Source organism: Loxodonta africana, chromosome 14 (genome assembly GCF_030014295.1).
Source record: "Loxodonta africana isolate mLoxAfr1 chromosome 14, mLoxAfr1.hap2, whole genome shotgun sequence".
NCBI classification, from domain to species: domain Eukaryota; kingdom Metazoa; phylum Chordata; class Mammalia; order Proboscidea; family Elephantidae; genus Loxodonta; species Loxodonta africana.
In genome coordinates this window covers 35,645,211-35,669,237 of record NC_087355.1, presented here as the reverse complement: position 1 = coordinate 35,669,237, position 24,027 = coordinate 35,645,211, and the positions used below count along the sequence as shown (strand labels likewise).

The 24,027-nt window shown below is 38.1% G+C and overlaps 1 protein-coding gene and 1 non-coding gene across 5 annotated transcripts in view; both read right to left on the bottom strand.

Annotated features, from left to right (window-relative positions):
• Window positions 1-24,027, bottom strand: part of RALYL (RALY RNA binding protein like) — a 406,641-nt gene that overhangs the window by 342,204 nt on the left and 40,410 nt on the right. The gene's annotated exons all lie outside the window — the stretch shown is intronic.
• Window positions 21,311-21,381, bottom strand: TRNAR-UCU (transfer RNA arginine (anticodon UCU)). The gene has a single exon. It is a non-coding gene; the product is annotated as a tRNA-Arg (tRNA).

The window sequence follows — 24,027 nt, the reverse complement described above, 5'->3', positions numbered from 1 at the left end:
CAAAAACCACATGATCTTATCAATTGATGCAGAAAAGGCATTTGACAAAGTCCAACACCCATTTATGATAAAAACTCTCACCAAAATAGGAACTGATGGAAAATTTCTCAACATAATAAAGGGCATCTATACAAAGCCAGCAGCCAACATCACTCTAAATGGAGAGAGCCTGAAAGCATTTCCCTTGAGAACGGGAACCAGACAAGGATGCCCTTTATCACCGCTCTTATTCAACATCGTGCTAGAGGTCCTGGCCAGAGCAATTAGGCTAGACAAAGAAATAAAGGGCATCCGGATTGGCAAGGAGGTAGTAAAATTATCTCTATTTGCAGATGACATGGTCTTATACACAGAAAACCCTAAGGAATCCTCTAGAAAACTACTGAAACTAATAGAAGAGTTTGGCAGAGTCTCAGGTTACAAGATAAACATACAAAAATCACTTGGATTCCTCTACATCAACAAAAAGAACATCGAAGAGGAAATCACCAAATCAATACCATTCACAGTAGCCCCCAAGAAGATAAAATACTTAGGAATAAATCTTACCAAAGATGTAAAAGACCTACATAAAGAAAACTACAAAGTACTACTACAAGAAACTAAAAAGGACCTACTTAAGTGGAAAAACATACCTTGCTCATGGATAGGAAGACTTAACATAGTAAAAATATCTATTCTACCAAAAGCCATCTATACATACAATGCACTTCCGATCCAAATTCCAATGACATTTTTTAATGTGATGGAGAAACAAATCACCAACTTCGTATGGAAGGGAAAGAAGCCTCGGATAAGTAAAGCATTACTGAAAAAGAAGAAGAAAGTGGGAGGTCTCACTCTACCTGATTTTAGAACCTATTATACAGCCACAGTAGTCAAAACAGCCTGGTACTGGTACAACAACAGGCACATAGACCAATGGAACAGAATTGAGAACCCAGATATAAATCCATCCATATATGAGCAGCTGATATTTGACAAAGGCCCAGTGTCAGTTAATTGGGGAAAAGTTAGTCTTTTTAACAAATGGTGCTGGCATAACTGGATATCCATTTGCAAAAAAATGAAACAGGACCCACACCTCACACCATGCACAAAAACTAACTCCAAGTGGATCAAAGACCTAAACATAAAGACTAAAACGATAAAGATCATGGAAGAAAAAATAGGGACAACCGTAGGAGCCCTAATACAAGGCATAAACAGAATACAAAACATTACCGAAAATGACAAAGAGAAACCAGATAACTGGGAGCTCCTAAAAATCAAACAGCTATGCTCATCTAAAGACTTCACCAAAAGACTAATAAGACCACCTACAGATGGAAAGAATTTTCAGCTATGACATCTCCGACCAGCACCTGATCTCTAAAATCTACATGATTCTGTTAAAACTCAACCACAAAAAGACAAACAACCCAATCAAGAAGTGGGAAAAGGATATGAACATGTACTTCACTAAAGAAGATATTCAGGCAGCTAACAGATACATGAGAAAATGCTCTCGATCATTAGCCATTAGAGAAATGCAAATTAAAACTACGATGAAATTCCATCTCACTCCAACAAGGCTGGCATTAATCCAAAAAACACAAAATAATAAATGTTGGAGAGGCTGCAGAGAGATTGGAACTCTTATACACTGCTGGTGGGAATGTAAAATGGTACAACCACTTTGGAAATCTATCTGGCTTTTTCTTAAAAAGTTAGAAATAGAACTACCATACAACCCAGAAATCCCACTCCTCAGAATATACCCTAGAGAAATAAGAGCCTTCACACGAACAGATATATGCACACCCATGTTTATTGCAGCTCTGTTTACAATAGCAAAAAGCTGGAAGCAACCAAGGTGTCCATCAATGGATGAATGGTTAAATAAATTGTGGTATATTCACACAACGGAATACTACGCATCGACAAAGAACAGTGACGAATCTGTGAAACATTTCATAACACGGAGGAACCTGGAAGGCATTATGCTGAGCGAAATTAGTCAGAGGCAAAAGGACAAATATTGTATAAGACCACTATTATAAGATCTTGAGAAACAGTATAAACTGAGAAGAACACATACTTTTGTGGTTATGAGGGGGGGAGGGAGGGAGGATGGGAGAGGGTTATTTACTGATTAGTTAGTAGATAAGAACTACTTTAGGTGAAAGGAAGGACAATACTCAATACACGGAAGGTCAGCTCAACTGGACTGGACCAAAAGCAAAGAAATTTCCGGGATAAACTGAATGCTTCAAAGGTCAGCCGAGCAAGGGCGGGTTTTTGGGGACTATGGCTTAAGGGGACTTCTAAGTCAATTGGCAAAATAATTCTATTATGAAAACATTCTGCATCCCACTTTGAAATGTGGCGTCTGGGGTCTTAAATGCTAACAAGCGGCTATCTAAGATGCATCAATTGGTCTCAACCCACCTGGATCAAAGGAGAATGAAGAACACCAAGGCCACATGATAGCTATGAGCCCAAGAGACAGAAAGGGCCACATGAACCAGAGACTTACATCATCCTGAGACCAGAAGAACTAGATGGTGCCCGGCCACAACCGATGACTGCCCTGACAGGGAGTACAACAGAGAACCCCTGAGGGAGCAGGAGAACAGTGGGATGCAGACCCCAAATTCTCATAAAAAGACTAGACTTAATGGTCTGACTGAGAGTAGAAGAGTCCCAGTGGTCATGGTCCCCAAACCTTCTGTTGGCCCAGGACAGGAACCATTCCCGAAGACAACTCATCAGACATGGAAGGGACTGAACAGTGGGTAGGAGAGAGAAGCTGATGAAGAGTGAACTACTTGTATCAGGTGGACACTTGAGACTGTGTTGGCATCTCCTGTCTGGAGGGGAGATAGGAGGGTAGAGAGGATTAGAAACTGGCAAAAGTGTCACGAAAGGAGAGACTGGAAGGGCTGACTCATTAGGGGGAGAGTAAGTGGGAGTATGGAGTAAGGTGTATATAAGCTTATATGTGACAGACTGACTTGATTTGTAAACGTTCACTTAAAGCTCAATAAAAATTATTAAAAAAAAAAAAAAAGAAATCAAAAGACACATTGCACTGGGCAAATCTGATGCAAAAGACCTTTTTAAAGTGTTGAAAAGCAAAGATGTCACCTTTGAAGACTATGGTGTGCCTGACCCAAGCCATGGTATTTTCAATCACATCATACACATGTGAAAGCTGAACAATGAATAAGGAATACCAAAGAAGAATTGCCGCCTTTGAATGGTGGTGTCGGCGAAGAACAGTGATACCACAGACTGCCAAAAGAACAAACAAATCTGTCTTGGTAGAAGTACAACCAAGATGCTCCTTAGAAGCAAGGATGGTGAGACTGTGTCTTACGTACTTTGGACATGTTGTTAGGAGGGATCAGTCCCTGGAGAAGGACAACATGCTGGGTAAAATACAGGGTGAGTGGAAAAGAGGAAGACCCTCAACAAGATGTATTGACACAGTGGGTGTAACAATGGGCTCAAGCATAACAATGATTGTAAGGATGGCACAGGACTGGGCAGTATTTCATTCTGTGGTACATAGGGTCACTATGAGTTGGAACTGATTTGACAGCACCTAAAAAAAAAAAAAAATTTTTTTTTTTTTTTTAACAACAACAGTAGGAGATTTAGGCTGAGAGATGATAAAGAAAGGCAGAACTATTTAACTGATATTTTATGCCACCTTCTTTTTCCCATCAATTACAATCATCTTGAGGCTTGAATAGATTTTTTAAGAAATGGTTATAAGAAGTTAAATCTGGAGAGATAAGAAGATTGTAAGATAATATCCAGCCATTTGATAGTAGTTGATGGGAAAACATTATTTCTTTTTGTATGGCATAGATATGTCCTCAATTCTTCCACACAACTTTTCAAATACATTCTAAAATAAATGCAAAAATGCAGGAACTTCTGAATTCTTAGTGAAATCTTTTTATATTGTTAAAATCATGGCCTTCAAGTATTAAAAAAAACCCACAAACACAACAAAAACCAAAGCAATGAGAGCATATTTTATAAAATCTATAATGAGGTATAGCTCCTAAATACATACAAAATAATGTAATTAAAATGAACAAGAGATTCATAATATATTATACACTTTAAAAATGAAACAACAAGGATATATCCCTTTAAAACATTAACTTTAACTACAGTTCAAGGAAAAGAAGTTTTATTTCTAGTAAGGCAATTTCCTGCAAATAAAAACAACAAAGAAAAGATCTAAGTTCACTGCACCATATCAGCTACCGGGAATTAGAAAAAAAAAAAAAAAAATTATCCAAATTAATCACTCAGCTTTTGCTTACACTAAAGGCTGTAAATCTGTCCCGAACTACTGGTGTTTCTAAGATAAAGAACAGAGCTTTCCCTTAGGTTTACTTGGAAACTGATGCTACGTTTCTGCACAAAAGAGTTCCAAGAAAGTCTGAATAAATACCGGAAGAGTATATCTAGGCATATGCCAAATAATTCTTTGAAAGATAGTAAAATTAAATAACACATAATCATTTCAGTTATGAATATTTTCCTTTTGTAGAATTACCTTCCATGAGATATACTTGAATATCACATTTTAAGAGACTCAACTTTTTAAAAATAATTATGTGGTGTGGCTGGATGAAACTGCTGTTATAATTATGGTAACTATGGAGTAAGTACAGAGCCCTGGTGGCACAGTGGTTAAGCACTTGGCTGCTAACTGAAAGGTTGGTGGTCTGAACCCAGCAGCCGCTCTGCAGGAGAAAGACATGATGGTTGGCTTCCGTAAAGATTTACAGCCTTGGGAACATTATGGGGCAGTTCTATCCTGTCCCATAAAATTGTTATGAGTTGGAATCTACTCAAGGGCAATGGGTTTGGTTTGCTTTTGGTATGGAGTAAGTAAGTAAAGGAGCTATGGTGGCACAGTGGATAAGCAGTTGGCTGCTACCTGAAAGATTGGGGTTTGAACCCATCAGCTGCTCAGTGGGAGAACGGAAGTGGCTACCTGCTCCCATAAAAATTCCAGCCTACGAAGCCCTATGAGGCAGTTCTACTCTCACCTATAGGGTTGCAATGAGTCAGAATCAACTCAGTGCACACAATAACATGGAGTAATGAAATGATTTCTGTTTTTATCAACCTCTCCTCATCCCTACTCCTTTTATGTAGTTGTATGTATTATGGATAAACATGCTTATGTAAGTTCACTGGTTTTAGGTTTTCCCCATCAGGACATCTCTTCTTGCCTCTCTTTTTGAAGGTACACATTTCCTGCAGTAGACTAGAACTAGGATTTGATATAGCTAAAAACCAAAAATCATTATCCTTAGTAGAGCTGGACTAGCATATTTAAAGATTTAATACCAACAGTAAGAGGATTGTGCTAGAATTGCTTGCATTTCCCCTACCCAAGTCGAAAATGAATGCAAATGTCTAACATCAATGTTACCATGTTGCTGTCAGTGTTATTTAATATTTGGTGATCCAATAGTCACTTAAAAAATTCAGGATTAAAAAACTATGAACCCATCAGTGTGAATGCTAATTGTTCTTTTGCCATGCTCCAGCAATGTCTGGTAATTTGAACATTCTAAATGTTTAGACCCCCACGTGTCTGTCAGTTTGTCGTACTGTGGGGATTTGTGTGTTGCCGTGATGCTGGAAACTATGCCACCAGTATTCAAATACCAATAGGGTCACCCATGGCGGACAGGTTTCAGTTGAGCTTCCAGGCTAAGACAGACTAAGAAGAAGAACCCGGAAGTCTACTTCTGAAAAGAATTAGCGAGTGAAAACCTTATGAATAGAGTGGAACACTGTCTGATTCAGTACTGGAAGATGAGCCCCCCAGGTTGGAAGACACTCAAAATATAACTGGGGAGGAGCTGCCTTCTCAAAGAATAGTCAACCTTAATGATGTGGATAGAATCAAGCTTTTGGGCCCTTCATTTGCTGATGAGGCACCACTCAAAATGAGAAGAAACAGCTGCAAACATCCATTAATAATTGGAATGTGGGATGGATTAAGTATGAATCTAGGAAAATTGGAAATCGTCAGAAATGACATGGAATGCATAAAGATCGATATCCTGGGCATTAGTGAGCTGAAATGGACTCGTATGGGTCATTTTGAATCAGACAATCATATGGTCTGCTATGCCTGGAATGACAATTTGAAGAGGAATGATGTTACATTCATGATCAAAAATAGCATTTCAAGACCTATCCTGAAATACAATGCTCCAGTGTTAGGATAATATCCATACGCCTACAAGGAAGACCAGTTAATACGACCATTATTCAAATTTACATACCAGCCACTAAGGCCAAAGATGAAGAAATTGAAGATTTCTACCAACTTCTGCAGTCTGAAATTGACTGGACATGCAATCAGGATGCACTGGTAATTACTGGTGTTTGAAATACGAAAGTTGGAACCAAAGGCGAAGGATTGGTAGTTGGAAAATATGACCTTGGTGACAGAAAATGCCGGAGATTGAATGACTGAATTTTACAAGACCAATGACTTCTTCATTGCAAATACCTTTTTTTCACCAACATAAACGGCTACTATACATATGGACTTCACCAGACGGAATACACAGGAATCATCAAATTGACCACACCCGTGGGAAGAGATGATGGAAAAGCTCAATATCATTAGTCAGAACAAGGCCAGGGGACGACTGTGGATCAGACAATCAATTACTCATATGCAAGTCCAAGTTGAAGCTGAAGAGAATTAAAACAAGTCGACGAGAGACAAAGTATGAACTTGAGTGCATCCCACCTGAATTTATAAATCATCTCAAGAATAGATTTGATGCATTGAACACTAATGACTGAAGATAAGTTGTGGAATGACATCAAGGGCATCATATGTGAAGAAAGCAAGAGGTCATTAAAAAGACAGGAGAGAAAGAAAAACCATAATGGATGTCAGAAGGGACTGTGAAACTTGCTTTTGAATGTCGAGTAGCAAAAGTAAAAGGAAAAAATGATGAAGTCAAAGAACTGAACAGAAGATTTCAAAGGGCAGCTTGAGAAGACAAGGTAAAGTATTATGATGACATGTGCAGAGACCTGGAGATAGAAAACCAAACGGGAAGAACACGCTCAGCATTTCTCAAGCTAAAAGAACTGCAGAAAAAATTCAAGCCCCCAGTAGCAATACTGAAAGATTCTGTGGGGAAAATATTAAATGACGCAGGAAGCATCAAAAGAAGATGGAAGGAATCCACAGAGTCGGTATACCAAAAAAGAATTGATTGATGTTCAACAATTTCATGGGGTGACATATAATCAGGAACAGACGGTACTGAAGGAAGAAGTCCAAGCTGCACTGAAGTCACTGGCAAAAAACAAGGCTCCGGGAATTGATGGAATGCCAAGTGAGATGCTTCAACAAACAGATGCAGCACTGGACGCGCTCACTTGTCAATGCCAAGAAATTTGGAAGACGGCTACTTGGCCAATCGACTGAAAGAGATCCATATTTATGCCTATTCCCAAGAAATGTGATCCAACCAAATACCAAAGTATTGAACAGTATCTTTAACATCACATGTAAGCAAAATCTTGCTGAAGATCATTCAAAAGCAGCTGCAGCAGTACATTGACAAGGAACTGCCAGAAATTTAAGCCAGATTTAGAAGAGGATGTGGAACCAGGGATATGATTGCTGATGTCAGATGGACCCTGGCTGAAAGCAGAGAATACCAAAAAAATGTTTACCCAAGTTTTATTGACCATGCTAAGGCATTTGACTGTGTGAATCATAACAAATTATGGATAACATTGTGGAGTATGGGAATTCTGGAACCCTTAATTGTGCTCATGAGGAACCTGTACATGGATCAAGAGGCAGTCGTTCAAACAGAGCAAGGGGATACTGCATGATTTAAAGTCAGGAAAGGTGTGCATCAGGGTTGTATCCTTTCACCTTACCTATTCAATCTTTATGCTGAGCAAATAATCCAAGAAGCTGGACTATATGAAGGAGAATGGGGCATCAGGATTGGAGGAAGACTCATTAACAACCTGCATTTTGCAGATGATACAACCTTCCTTGCTGAAAGTAAGACAACTTGAAGCACTTACTGATGAAGATCAAAGACCGCAGCCTTCAGTATGGATTATACCTCAACATAAAGAAAAAAATTCTCACAACTGGACCAATAAGCAACATCATGAAAATTGGGGAAAAGACTGAAGTTGTCAAGGATTTCATTTTACTTGGATCCACAATCAACACCTGTGGGTCAGGAAATCAAATGATGCATTGCATTGGGCAAATCTGCTGCAAAAGACCTCTTGAAAGTGTTAAAATTTGAACATGTCACTTGAGAACTAAGGTGCACCTGCCCCAGGCCATGGTATTTTTAATCACCTTAGATGTGTGAGAACACTAGACAATGAACAAGGAAGACCAAAGAAGAATTGATGGCTTTGAATTATGGTGTTGGCGAAGAATATTGATATATCATGGACTGCCAGAAAAACGAACAAATCTGTCTTGGAAGAAATACAGCCAGAATGCTCCTTGGAAACAAGGATGGCAAGATTCATCTCACGTACTTTGGACATGTTATCGGGGAGGCCCAGTCCCTGGAGAAGGACATCATACTTCATAGGGGGTCAATGCGAAAGAGGAAGACCCTCAATGAGATGAACTGACACAGTGACTGCAGCAATGGGCTTAAATGTAGCAAAGATTGTGAGGATGGCACAGGACTGGAGACTGATTCGTTCTGCTGTATGTAGGTTCACTATGGCACCTAAGAACAACAACATATGCTTACTGGAATCCCTGGTTGGTGCACAGGTTAACGTATTTGGCTGCTAACCACAACGTTGGAGGTTCAGGGCCACCCAGAGGAGCGTCAGCAGAAGGCCCTGGTAATCTACTTCTGAAAAGCCAGCCATTGAAAATTCCAGGGAGCACAATTCTACTCTGACACACGTGGGGTCACGATGAGTTGGATCAACTCAGTAGCGACTGGTATATATTTCTTAGGTCCTAATATTTTCCTCTCAGTAGTAGTATGTAGAGGTTAGTCTACTGTCTTCTATCTTCTAGTGTTGCAGATGAGAGAAGTCTGATGCTAGCCTATTCTTTTTCTAACTTAGTTTTCTTTTTGCATGAAAGCTTGTGGCTTTTATTTTTAGGCTTGGATTTTGAGAATTTTAGCAGAATATATCCAGGTAATTTCTTTTTTGATCAAGTTTTCCTTAAACAATTTCATTTTATAGATTAAGGGAAATTTTTTATCTATTATGTCCTTACTTATTGGTTTTGCTCCAGATTTTCTTTTCAGCTCCTACAAATTGCTATCTTGGAATGTCATGTATCATCTTTTTCCCTCATGTTTTTTATCTCTATTTTTGCTCTTTGTTCTGAAATATTTCTAATTATATATCTTACAGGTTAATAACCATCCTCTAATTCATTTACTGAATTTTTAAATTCAAATCTGCTGTGGCCATTTGAGTACAAATTTTTATGTTGTAATTATATTCCTTTAATTGCTTTTGCTATTATTTTTATTTATTCACTGACAGTACTAGCCTGCTTTTTCCAGTTGTTATTTTTCCTAGCAGGTGCCTTAGTGATTATTTTTCTTGTTATTCCTCTAATTTATGGAGTATTTGGTTTCTTTCCTTCTTCTAATGATTCTATATTCTTATGAAAATCCTGTCAAGATGTTATAGAATCTCATACAGAAATAACTTGCAGTATCTATTCCTGTGGGTCTATGATATACTTAATGGAAAACTTCGTGTTTCCAGTAAAGATATCAGGAAAAGTCTCTCAGCTCCAACGTTTTCCTGATTTCAAGGCCAACACTAAACCAGCCTCAGGTTGGGGTGGATTCAGCTCCCTTGTTAGGTCAGCTGTTATGAGGGAATCATCAGAGGCTCCTAGGACTGCCCATGTACCTGGGACTGCCTTTCCTTTCCAGAAGCCACACATCTCTGCAGGCCAAGCTCTCTCCAGAAACTGTGTAATTCTGACCCTCATCCCAAGTCCTCTATGCCATAAAGTCACATAAACTGATCAATGCCTCTCTGCATGGTATCTCCAGCCTCTGATTACCTCAGAATATTAGCATGGTGCTTCTCTAGCTTTCACATGCGCGTGAATCACCTAGAGATCTTGCTCAAATGCAGATTTTGACTCAGTAAGTCTCTGGTTGGGCCTGAGTATCCCCCAAGTGAGGCAGATGCTGCTGGTCTCAGATCATATTTTGAATAGCAAGGAAGGAGTTAATGTAGTTAATAGTTATATATAAAGGGAAAAGTGGCGAAGGAAGCTCATTATTGTCTCCATCTTCTCAAACTTCTTTGCCCAAATCTTTAAGTTCTCTGCCTGATTTTGCTAATCTCCCATGCAGGGTAGGGTCGCCTGGGTCACTGGTCCTGGTATTGGATGAATGGTGGTGTGATGGTTAATGTTATTTGTCAATTTGGCTAAGCTGTGATTCTCAATGGTCTGGCAGACATTGGGTTGATGACCCTTCCATGATATAATTATCTCCATGATGTGATCTGATGTGATTAGCCAAAACAGTTGAAAGGGGAGTTTCCTTGGGGGTGTGATCTTCTGCTAGTAGATAAAGGAATACTCCGGCAAGGCTCACTCTCTCTCGACCCTGCGCCTTTCTTGTCCCGACTGCTGGTTCTTGGGATGTAACCTGTAGAAATCTTCATCCTGTGGCCTGACCTGCAGATTTCGGATTCACCAGTCCCACAATCCCATGACCCAGCAGAGGCCTCCAGCCTGCTGCCTGACCTGCAGATTTTGGGTTCATCAGGCCCTGCAACCATGTGAACCAGCAGAAGTGTTCAGCCTGCCACCTGAACCACAAAGTTGGGACTTGCTAGCCCCCACAATTGCATGAGCCATTTCTTTGAAGTAAATATCTATCTATCTACCTATCATCTATCTACCTATCTACCTACCTACCTATCTGTTTCTCTGGTTTTGCTCCTCTGGAAAACTCAGACTAAGGCAGGTAGGCACTGTTAAAGCTGGCTGTATACCTATTCCATTTTTTAGAAACATTTCTAATGAATTTCCTGTCATCATCTTTCACCCACTTGCAGAAATTCCTAATTACAACTTGTTGTAATGAATTATTTTTTATATTGGCCTTGGCTTCCCAGACTTCATTCTCTACTCCAACTTGAGGGTCCTGACCTTTACCAATCTACACAACCTGCTCTGAATAATGGGGCCACATTCTAAGACAGTAAGCAGATTTATCTGCTTATGTTGCTATGGAATTTTCAACTAAGACAACTGACATGGATGTCACAAATATACATACACACAAACTAAATACACACACACATTTAAATAAGAGATGGTATAAAGCTGATAAAGTGGTTGATGTTACCCCCCAAATATTGCTGTAAACCAAAGCCTGAAGACATCTACACATTCTAGAAAGAATGATTGTTTGATTCATTCACTCAACAAATATATCCAAAAATCTATTACGTGCCAAGCATTCTGCAAGGCGACTGTGATTTAATAGCGAGCAAGGCAGGCATTACTAGCAACACATAAGAGTGAATATTGATCAAAGAAATTAAAAAAATTATTTTACAAGATTAGGAGATTTCAGTAAATTATGTAATATGCATATAAATTGTACTTGGTTAAAGAGTCTGTAATGGAATAATCTCATTGTTATGCTTGCTTTGAAATGATTTGTATATTATATTAACAGAAATGTGCTAGTGCATATATTAAACTGGTAGATTTAGGAGAATATATGTTGTTAAGAGCTATATATGAAGATGTTGAGGAGATAAATTTTGTTTCCGTGATCTTGATATCATTAAAAATGGAGCAAATTGATGGCATGATTGAAGTTAACTACAGGGAGACAGAAATGACTGTGAAGGCTTTCCTCCTGATTGCCAGTTACAGTTCACTCTCCTTAGGTAAATGTTATTGCAGTGGGTAAAACCATAGGCAAATAAAGTAAATAATAATCAGGAAAGGAGTCACACAATCGCTGGCAATTTCTACTCTGGCAGAATGAATGGGGCAGATTGGGGCAGATCTGAGCAGAGGACTTGAGGGAAGGGCTTGGGAGACACGTACAAGGTGCTGCAGAGGGCCTGGAGCTGGAGAGCAGCCTGAGCATTGTACGTGCCTGGCATGTCTCCTGTAGATGAAGTCGAGAGGCATAAACCAAGTATGTCAGAATCCACATTATTTCTCTTGTTCTGCCTTGCTGCATTGTTGAACTCCATAGCCGGGAATGGTACAGCTCATTCCCCTGGTGACTTTTCTGAGTAAGTGTGAGTTATAAGCAATTTTGGAAAGTTGTGACTTCTGTTGCTTTTTCCTAGCCTTTACAATCGAGGATCAAGGCCATCAGTGGCAGTGGTGGTGGTGGGGGGTGGGGTGGGGTGGGGTGGGGATAGGTGGCCATCAGTGGCAGTGGTGGTGGTGGGGGGTGGGGTGGGGTGGGGTGGGGTGGGGATAGGTTAGAAAATAATTAGTATATGCTTACAATCTAAGAATTATATAATGCCTCTAAAACAAATTAACAAAAAAAGTCAAACCCGTTGCTATAGAGTAGATTCCCCGACTCAGAAACCTGATAGGACAGAGTAGAATTGCCCCATATGGTTTCCAAGGAGTGGCTGATGGATTGGAACTGCCAACCTTTTGGTTAGCGGCTGAGCTCTTACCCACTGTGCCACCAGGGCTCCACATAATGCCTTTAGATATCCATATTGTAAGTATTTTGGTCTAAAGGATATCAAGGTTATATATAAACCCGTGCCAAGGAAACTATGCACTAATATTAGGCACTTCAGTGGTAGCATTTAAAGTATTTCTTGAAGTGCCTAAGATCTGACACACGCATGGTCACCATGAGTGGGGATTGACTTGACGGCAGCTGATTAATTGTTTATTCTTTTTGTGTGGCACACTTTGACAATAATAATAATAATGATAATAATAATAAAAGAGAGATAATAAAAAAGTAGGACTGTTAGATCAAATGCAAACAAAACTAAAGAAATAATTGTAATCAATCTTCTGGAGAATTTCTATTGATGTTAAATGACAATACCAGTTTTCTAATCATCTGACTGAAAAAAAATACAAGAAAGCAAGGGTCATTTAAATGGAATTTTTCTACAATACTTAGTAAGAAGAGAAGACAATTGAATTGAACAATGACGTAAAAATAGCCAATATCTTTCACGTGCTTATTATGTGTCAGAACTCAGTTAACTTCTTTACATGTATGCAGCAGGTACTTTTGTAATCTGAGAAAAGATACAAGGAAACCAACTTGGAGGCATATGTTTGCCAAAATAACATAACTAGCAAATGGTGTGGCCAGGATTTGATTCCAAGAGCATTTGACTATTGAGATTGCACATTTAATCACTAATAAAGGCAGAGTAGATAGGCAAACACCATTAAGTTAAAATTGAAGTATAGCTTCTGAAGGTTAGCATTGCTGTGGGCTGCCGTAAAATGAAAATGACAGCAGACAAAAACCATCTTACATCCTGAAATCAGCAAATGACTGTAGGGGGAAAATCTATAAGGTCTAGTTGAAAACAGTTCATAAATACAGGCTGTAGTAATACTTCAAGGTACCTGAATGATTTTCTGATGTCTTTAACCAAGATAGTTCCTTTAGCCATTCACTTTGCAAGGAGAAACATGGAGTGAAATGCAATTTGTATGTTTGCTGTTCTTTTTTTTTTTTTTCCTACCAAACCATTAAGTAGAAATAGTTCTTCAGTTAGAATATGTATATATTCTGATGTATACATATACATTTGGCTAATATAATTGAAAATTAGATTAACTGTTATTTTATTAACCTTGGTACTTTCAATGAGTGGTTTTCATGCTCTTTTTCATATTGCTGCCATTTATAGAAGAAAAAAAAAATTCAAAGAGGCAGATGAGAGTAACCCAAGCTAGCCATTTGGACACTTTCTCCTTGTAGTCTAAATTGTGGATAAGAATCAAATTTAAATTTAAAAGTGTCTTATCCCAGCTGTGCCCCCTTGAGTCTGGGGAAGCAGCCATGCTTTTTTAGACCTTGGAATCATTTGGTTCTTTTGTTTTCCATGGTTGGTTCTCCAGTCTTATTATGGATGCTGTAAGTTCTCACAGTCTCCCAATAAATTCTGTTTTTTCTTAGGTGAGTCAGTGTCTGTACTGTTGCAGGCTACTTAAAAAATTCTATAATACTGGCCGTACTGGAATGTAGGTAGACACTCAGGGCTCTCTCTCACTATGTCTCTCCCTTCCTTGGAACTTGTCACCTAATCTTCACTGTCTCCTAGTAGCCTTCTTTTTTTCCCTTTTCTTCTGATCCTTCATAGCTGTCCCGTGTTAGCTCCCTACCCTGACAACAGGGTGGCCACATTCTGACATGTCTGACTTTTTCTCACCTAAACTCTGGAGGAAGTTGTCACAATCATTAACAATATTTTTATTTTTACCAGCCAGATCTTTCCCTTGTTATATTTTATTTAGTAATCATATACTAATTTTTCCCATTTCGATGTTCCCATTATTAACCAAAAATAAGAGTCTATTCTAGTAAGCTAAAATCACAATTATTCTGCATGAAAAATGAATCTGCATGAAATGCAAATTTAATTCCACTAGAAATAAGTATTTTCTAAACTGCTGAGTAGGTTATAGCAAAATGCTAATTACTTCAAATTTTAAAAAGAAAAAAAGTTTAAAAACGGTCTTACTTCTGCTATTTGGGAGTATTCTTAGATATATTTTGTGATTACATAATAGGTTAAATGAAATTCCTATTGACTTCTAAGCAAATTCTGCTGTTACTTCCATAAGGACAATCCTTCTTATGTCTTCACATTGTAAATTTTTTATGACTTAAAAATAATTTTTATATTCAATACTTAAAAACTCACTACAAAGAACACATCATTAATCAAACTATTTAAACGAACAGTGTTTTATTGTATTTTCTTTTCCCATATGAACATTATTCAGCCATTTCAACAAAAATGTTAGATGAACCATACAAATGAATAGAAAATGCTATTTTGGGTCTCTGTTAACAAACATTTAATTATCTTTCAAAAAAAAATCTGATGATAGTAACTACATGGAAATGTGATTAATACCTAATGTGATTTCATTATCTTATTTATAGCTTAATGCTATTGTTGATTGCTATTGTGTCCCTTCACAGTCTCAGTACAATGCAGAGGGCAAAGGCTAGTGATCTTCTTCAGAAGGAAGTGAATGATGTATTTCAGGTGCCATGGAACTCAAAGCATGATGCCAAGGACAAAATCAGAAAAAGCTCAGACCAATTACACAGGACAGTTCTCACTGAAATTTACAGCACATGTCGAAAAACTACAGCCTCACTGCCTAATTATCTCTGTAGGGGAATGTTCACCTCCAGTGACCATAAATTTTAAATTCAAATTTGAGTATATATATATATATGTATATATATATGTATATATATATATATATGTCAACATGAACCAGAAAAAAAAATTTCAAAACTGGGAAATATATTAAACCTACAGAATTGATTTCAGCTAACAGCAATAGCACAAAATTAAGTTCGGCTAACAGAACTATCATTACACAAAGTTTTTTTTTTTTTTTTAATAATCTTAAGTGCAATACAAAGAAACGCTTTAATCTTCCATTAAAAAAAAAAAAAGCCTATAAGTGAAATGACTAGGCTGGTTAGCGCATAATGACTTATCACCTTTTAAATGTCAGTTCCTGGAAACAACAGACTCAGACGAATCACAAAGGTCAGCCAAAAGAATTGGAGAAGGGGTTGATGAACTCTTTTTTTTTCAACTAAGAAAGGTTTGGATCCCTTGTAATCAGGTGAAATCACACAGGAACACAAGTGCATTTGCTCGATCCATTTTAAGGAAGAAATTTCTGTGTCCAATTTTATTTTCAGCAACCATTTAAAATGATCGCCATCAGAATTTGGGTTGTTCTATTCCCATGAATACTCAGATATTCCAATGACCAGAAGTAAAGAGGATGCTGCAATGGGCTACTGCTCACAGGGCTCTACGTTGGGATTTCAGCCCTGGTTCAAAGCACTGCTTGGCATCAAATGGGTACTCAGCTATAGAGCAGAACACCTGAAAAACCAGCCTGGGTTAATGGGTACAGCAACTGGATGCAAGGCTAGCCAAGGAAGTCAGCAGATGAGGAACTAAACATGACACAGTAACTCTTCAGTATTAGAGAGCAAGTACCTTAGGACATGCCAATTTAGAATCTGGCATTTGTCTGTGCTCAAAGCCTTTTTTTAATTGTTGTTGTTGAATCAAACTGAATGATTGCCTTCAAGGGATTCTAAATTTCATGATTAGAGATTGTTGGATTTCAAACAAAAAAAATTCTCTTATACATCATTACTTTAGCTCATATTATTAGATATGAGAATTCACATAAAATTAAAACAAGGGTTTGTCAGGAGAAGGCTGTGTCAAAACCACTCCCCACTGTTCCTGAAAGGAGCAAAAATTATTGACGCAGAGTTGACTCCCCACCTGCCAATGTTCACCTACTCAGCACTGACTCTCTATCTAGTGCCCTGCTTCTTAGGGTGGAAAATTTTATAAAGTAAAATTATTTCAGAATCTCAGCTGGAAATTTCATAGCTTACTCTCTGTGAAAGTCTAAGGGTATATATAAAAAAAACCTAAAACATAGAAACACCCAAAATATAGTAAATGCATATCTAGTATGAATACTGTTGTGAGATATAGTTTATTTACAAATTTGTACCGCTAATACATGGCAAGTTTGTTTTGAGAAAAATACTTCTCGTAATGAGAGGGCCTTTGTAAACGAACAGCTCCATTCCTACAAATCCCTAGTGGTGCATTAAATTATTAAACTACTTAAAAATAAATAAACCTGAAAGTAGGTATAGATTCTTTATGCTTATAACTTCAAAAACTAGAAAATAAAAGATTTACAAATTAAATTTAAAAAATAAAAGATTTACAAATTAAATTAAAAAAAAAATGTAGTATCAAGAAATGGTAGGTGCTGTCTAGTTAGTTCCTACTCATAGCAACCCTATGCATAACAGAATGAAATGCTACCTGGTCCTGTGCCATCCTCACAATCATTGCTATGTTTGAGCCCGTTTGTTGCAGCCACTATGGCAATCAATGTCATTGAGGGTCTTCCTATTTTTTGATGATCCTTTACTTTACCAAGCATGATGTCCTTCTCCAGGGACTGATCCTTCCTGATAACGTGTCCAAAGTACTGAGATAAAATCTTGCCATCCTGGCTTCTAAGGAGCATTCTGGTTGCACTTCTTCCAAGACAGATCTGTTCATTCTTCTGTTAGTCCATGACATATTCAATATTCTTTGCCAACACCATAATTCAAAGCCATCAATTCTTCTTTGGTCTTCCTTATTCATTGTCCAGCTTTTGCAAGTATATGAGGCAATTGAAAATACCATACTTGGGTCAGGTGCACCTTAGTTCTCAAATTGACATCTTTCCTTTTTAACACTTTAAAGAGATCTTTTGCAGCAGATTTGCCCAAAGCAACACATCATTTAATTTGTCTGCTGCTTCCATGGATGCTGATGTGGATCCAAGTAAAATGAAATCCTTGACAACTTCATTATTTTCTCTGTTTATCATGATGTTGCTTATTGGTCCAGTTGTGAGAATTTTTGTTTTCTTTATGTTGAGGTATAATCCATACTGAAGGTTGTAGTCTTTGATGTTCATCAGCAAGTGCTTCAAGTCATCTTCACTTTCAGCAAGCAAGGTTGTGTCATCTGCATATTGCAGGTTGTTAATGAGTCTTCCTCCAATCCTGATGCTGCATTCTTCTTCATATCGTTCAGCTTCTCACATTATTTGCTCAGAATATAGACTGAATAAGAATGATGAAATGATACAATCCTGATGCACACCTTTTCTCATTTTAAACCACACAGTATCCCCTTCTGTTTGAATAACTGCCTATGCACAGGTTTCACATGAGCACAATTAAGTGTTCTCACATTCCTATCCTTTGCAAGGTTATCCGTAAGTTGTTATGATCCACAGAGTTGAATGCCTTCGCATAGTCAATAAAACACAGGTAAACATCTTTTTGGTATTCTCTGCTTTTAGTCAATTGATACTCCAGCAATTCCTAGAGTCTTATTTTTTTACCATCGCCTTCAGTGCATCTTTGACTTCTTTTTTCGGTACCATCAGTCACATGCTACCTCTTGAAATGGCTGAATGTTGACTAATTCTTTTTGGTACAGTGACTCTGTTCATTCCTTCCATCTTCTTTTGGTGCTTCCTGTGTAGTTCAATTTTTGCACATAGAATTCTTCATTAATTGCAACTTGTGGCTTGAAATTTTTCTTCAGTTCTTTCAGCTTGAGAAATGGCAAGTGTGTTCTTCCCTTTTAGTTTACTAACTCTTGGTCTTTGTACATTTCATTATAATACTTCATCTTCTTGGGCCTCTCTCTGAAATCTTCTGTTCATCTCTTTTACTTCATCAACTGTACTACGGTCAAGAGCAAGTTTCAGAGTCTCTTCTGACATCCATTTTGGTGTTTTATTTTTTTCATGTCTTTTAAATGACCTTTTGCATTTTTCATGTATGATGTCCTTGATGTCATCCCAAAACTCTTATGGTCTTTGCTCATTAATGTTCTATGTGTCAAATTTATTCTTGAGATGGTCTCTAAATTTATGTGGGATATAACTGAAGGTTGTACTTGGCTTTTGTGAACTTATTTTTTCTTCAGCATCAATTTGAGTTGGCATATTAGCAGTTGGTGATCTATTCCGAGGTCACCACTGGCCTTATTCTGACTGATGATATTGAGCTTCTCCACCATCTCTTTCCGTATATATAGTCAATTTGATTCCTGTGTATTCTCCCTAAGAAGGTCCATGTGTATAGACATCATTTGTGTTGTTGAAAAAAGGCATTTCTGATGAATAAGTCATTGGGCTTGCAAAATTCTATCATGCGATCCATGGCATCATTTCTGTCACCAAGGTCATCCGTTCCAGCTACTGATGCTCCTTCTTTGTCTCCAACTTTTGCATTCCAATCACCAGTAATTATCAATGCATCCTAATTGCATGTTTGAGCAATTTCAGACTGCAGAAGTTGGTAAAAATCTTCAATTTCCTCATGTTTGGCATTAGTGGTTGGTGTGTAAATTTGAATAACAGTTGTATTAACTGATTTTCCTTATAATTGTATGGATATTATCCTATCACTGACAACATTGTACTTCAGGATGGATCTTGAAATGTTCTTTTTGATAATGAATGTGACAGAGTTCCTTTTCAATTTATGATTCCAGGCATGGTAGATCATATGATATTCCAATTTTGAATCTACTCTATAGCAGCGGGTTTTCTACTTTGAGGAGGCAGCTCTTCCCCAGTCATGTTCTGAGTCCGTCCTACCTGAGGGCTCATCTTCCAGTACAACATCAGACAATTTTCCACAGCTACCCATAAGGTTTTCATGGGTTATTTTTATTTATTTTGAGTAGATCGCTGGTCCTTCTTCCTAGTCTGTCTTAGTCTGGAGACTTTGCTCAAACCTGTTCACCATAGATAACCCTTCTAGTATTTGAAACACCAGTGGCATAGCTTCTAGCATTCCAGCAACACTCAAGCCACCGCAGTACCACCAATGACACGCAAGTGTTGGAAATGCAAATTACCAACATTAATTTAACGTGATGATAGTTACATATCATGAAATGAAATCACAGCTTGCCAAAACGAACGTATTACTTACCTCTTTGGTGCAGGTTATTTAGACTTCTGCATTGTCATACACTCCAGAGCGATGATCCTAATAATTGCATTGCATGTCTTTTCTAGTTAAACTATGGTGAAATCTTCCTTTGGACACTGTGACTTGAAGTCTTGTAATTACTTCACTCGAATGCATCACTGGCCTAAAATTTCAGCATTTGTTCTTTTGTCATTAGTGCAGAAAATTAGAGCAATAAGATTTGTGCCAACCTATTATAATTACAAACAATTACAAACATGAGTACTGAAATTATGTGATATACTGAATTAAAAGGTGGTCATTCAGACGATTCAGAATATGAATGTATCATTTTATTCACATACCACAATAAATATGTTAAATATTCATAGGGAATTCATAAGCTCTAAGAACGTATTTGCTGATTCCAGGTTGTGATATAGTGATATAAATGAAGTCACAATAGTCCCATAAATCCCTGTCTGTATCCCTTTATTCCTCTGCTTTCAGACTCTTATCCTCTTCCTTCCACCAGTAACTACAGATTTCTCTGAGTCCACCCTAGTCCTGTCCAATCTTGGGGAAAATTATTTTGATAAACACATGCACAACAAGGCATTGCTTACATAATGAGTAAGCACTCTCTGGATTGTTTAAAACTATCTAAAGACAGAAAGTGATGCTTAAACAAAATGAGTGAATTTCTTACACCTTGGTATGACAGTGATGATATATATATTTTCATAGAAGTATTTTCCTGGCACCAGCACAACGAAAATGCTGAAAAACTGTATTTTGGTTATGTAAGATGAAAATATATTTCTAGAAGAACTTTCTGCTTTTAATACACATTAAAACATAATTGTGACAAATGAAGTTTTCTACTTTTCTGTTGTAAAAACTTTACCAATTATCAGTTAAAACTCAAGACTATGTCCTAAATGCTAGATAAATGTATTAGTCAGCTTTATGGAAGCTATGCTGTTTATCAACTAACCCAAACTTATCAGTGGCTTTAATATTTATTTCTCACTCAAATTATATGCTGCTGTCCCTCTCCTTCAGACTGTGGTTGGTTTTCAGATGTGCTCCACATGTCTTCTCCTTTAGCATACCAGGCTGAAGGAGCAGCTCTACCTAGACACGCTGTTATCATAAAAAAGGACAGGAACATAAGAAGTAAAAAACCAGGTGCCTGTGTTTAAATTTCTGCCTGAAAGTGGCACACATCATGTCCACTCATGTTTATTGACCAAAACAAGTTTCCTGGTCAAGCCTGACAATGTTGTTGTTAGCTGCTGTTGAATCAGCCCCTGACTCATGGGCATCCCATGCACAACGGGATCATACTGTTGTGATCCATAGGGTTTTCACTGGCTGATTTTCAGAAGTAGATCACCAGGCCTTTCTTCCTACTTTATTTAGTATGGAAGCTCTGCAGAAACTTGTTTAGCAACAGCAATATGCAAGCCTTCACTGACAGATGATGGTGGCTCCGCATGAGGAGCACTGGCCAAGAATCGAACCCGGGTCTCCTGCACAGAAGGCAAGAATTCTACCACTGAACCACCACTGCCCCCAAAGCCTGACAATAGGGTAGATAAATACTCTGCCAGGGTGTGTCAACAGAGCCAAAAAATTGAGAACAGTGTTGCAAAAAATATAACAGTAAATAATGTGTTAGAAATATGATTACATAATAAAGATACATTTCCTGTCTTTTACAAGTTCTGCCCTGGTATCTGGGAGTGCAGCCTCGAGGTGTCAGAAAACCGAGACACAGTGGGTTTGCTCAGGACCAAGCTGCCTTGCTAATAGCTTCCAACCCTTAAAGTTACTAGCTACTCAGTCTTGAGCAAACCCACTGTGTTTTAGTTTTCTCTGAAAAAAATAAATTAATAATTCCTGACTCACAGGTTTACTCTTGGTACTAAATATGATACTTAATATATAAATCTTGGGTATCTTTTTAAAAGTTTTAAACTACTTCATTTATTAGTATGCTCTCTATCTCTCCCTCATTCATCATCCCCACATATCATAACACTTCTTTTTCTTTTTTTTAATTCTGAGGAGTAGAGGCTATGTGTAATTTAAACAGTCATTCTTAATAATATTTTGCATAAATCACTCTTGTCCTTAATCAAATGAAATGACCTAAATTTTGTTTTTATCATTTCTCAAATTGTTTCTGCAAATGTCTGTGATATGAAAGCAATTAATCTGGGTAGGGAGTGCAGAAATCCCATAAAAACATGCTGTAGAGGCAAGCCCGAGTGAGCGGGTCACTCTAAGGCCTGATGTTCTTTGTAATGTTTATGACTTTATTACAAAAGCAAATTATCCAAAACAGTGAATGTTATATCCACTACGCTTGGTCTGTTCTTTCTAATGCAAGTCTCTACATGTTACTATTTTTGTTTCACTCTAAATTGTTATCCAGTAGCTTCATTGTTGTTGTGAGAGAAGTGTATACTCTTGAGATTTTGTGTTAATTTGCATATGTAAATGAAAAAAATTATATAATAGGTTTCAATGAAGGTCCTATACGAAGGAGTGGTCTACATGTTGAGTCAGGGGCTGTTTCCAGGAAATGTTGAGAATCCAAACTTTATAAACTAAATGTATTTTCAAAAAATTATAGGGCATATCATGCACACCCATGTTTATTGCAGCACTGTTTACAATAGCAAAAACATGGAAGCAACCAAGGTGCCCATCAAAGGGTGAATGTATAAATTATGGTATATTCACACAATAGAATACTACACATCGATAAAGAACAGTGAGGAATCTGTGAAACATTTCATAACATGGCGGAACCTGGAAGGCATTATGCTGAGTGAAATTAGTCAGTTGCAAAAGGACAAATATTGTATAAGACCACTATTATAAGAACTTGAGAAACAGTTTAAACTGAGAAGAAAACATTCTTTTGTGATTACTTGAGGAAGGAGGGGAGGACAGTGGGAGAGGGGCATTCACTAATCAGATAGTAGATAAGAACTACTTTAGATGAAGGGAAAGACAGCACGCAATACAGGGGAGGTCAGCACAATTGGACTAAACCAAAAGCAAAGAAGTTTCCTGAATAAACTGAACACTTCGAAGGCCAGTGTAGCAGGGGCAGGGGTCTGGGGACCATGGTTTCAGGGGACATCTAAGTCAACTGGCATAATAAAATATATCAACATTCTGCATCCCACTTTGATGAGTGGCGTCTTGGGTCTTAAACGCTAGCAAGCAGGCATCTAAGATGCATCAATTGGTCTCAACCCACCTGGATCAAAGGAGAATGAAGAACATCAAGGACACAAGGTGATTATGAGCCCAAGAGACAGAAAGGGACACATGAACCAGCGATTACATCATCCTGAGACCAGAGGAACTAGATGGTGCCTGGCTACAACTGATGACTGCCCTGACAGGGAACACAACAGAGAACCCCTGAGGGGGCAGGAGAGCAGTGGGATGCAGACCCCAAATTCTCATAAAAAGATCAGACTTTGTGGTCTGACTGAGACTGGAAGGACCCCGGTGGTCATGGCCCCCAGATCTTCTGTTGGCCCAGGACAGGAACCATTCCCGAAGCCAGCTCTTCAGACATGGATTGGACTGGATGGTGGGTTGGAGGGGGATGCTGGTGAGGAGTGAGCTTCTCGGATCAGGTGGACACTTGGGACTATGTTGGCATCTCCTGCCTAGAGGGGAGATGAGAGGGTGGAGGAGGTTAGAAGCTGGCGAAAAGGACACGAAAAGAGAGTAATTGGGAGTGTGTAAAATGGGTTTTTGTGTGAGAGACTGACTTGATTTGTAAACTTTCACTTAAAGCACAATAAAAATTATTTTAAAAAAATTATAAGGCATATCCAAACAGAATTATTAAAATTTCCTATCCAAATTTTAATTTGTATTGTTGTTTTATTGTTGATGTTGTGAGATGCCACTTAGGTAGCTCCATCTCATGGTGACCCCATGCACAATGGAATAAAATGCTACCCAGTCTTGAGCTATCCCCGTGATCAGTTGCAGATAAGACCATTGTTATCCATAGGTTTTCATTGGCTAATTTTCAGAAGTAGATCACCAGATGTTTCTCCCTATTCTGTCCTAGTCTAGAAGCTCTCCTCAAACGTGTTCAATACTATATCAACACACAAGCCTCCACAGACAGATGGGTGGTCAATGCACATGAGTTGCACTGGTCTGGAATCAAACCTTT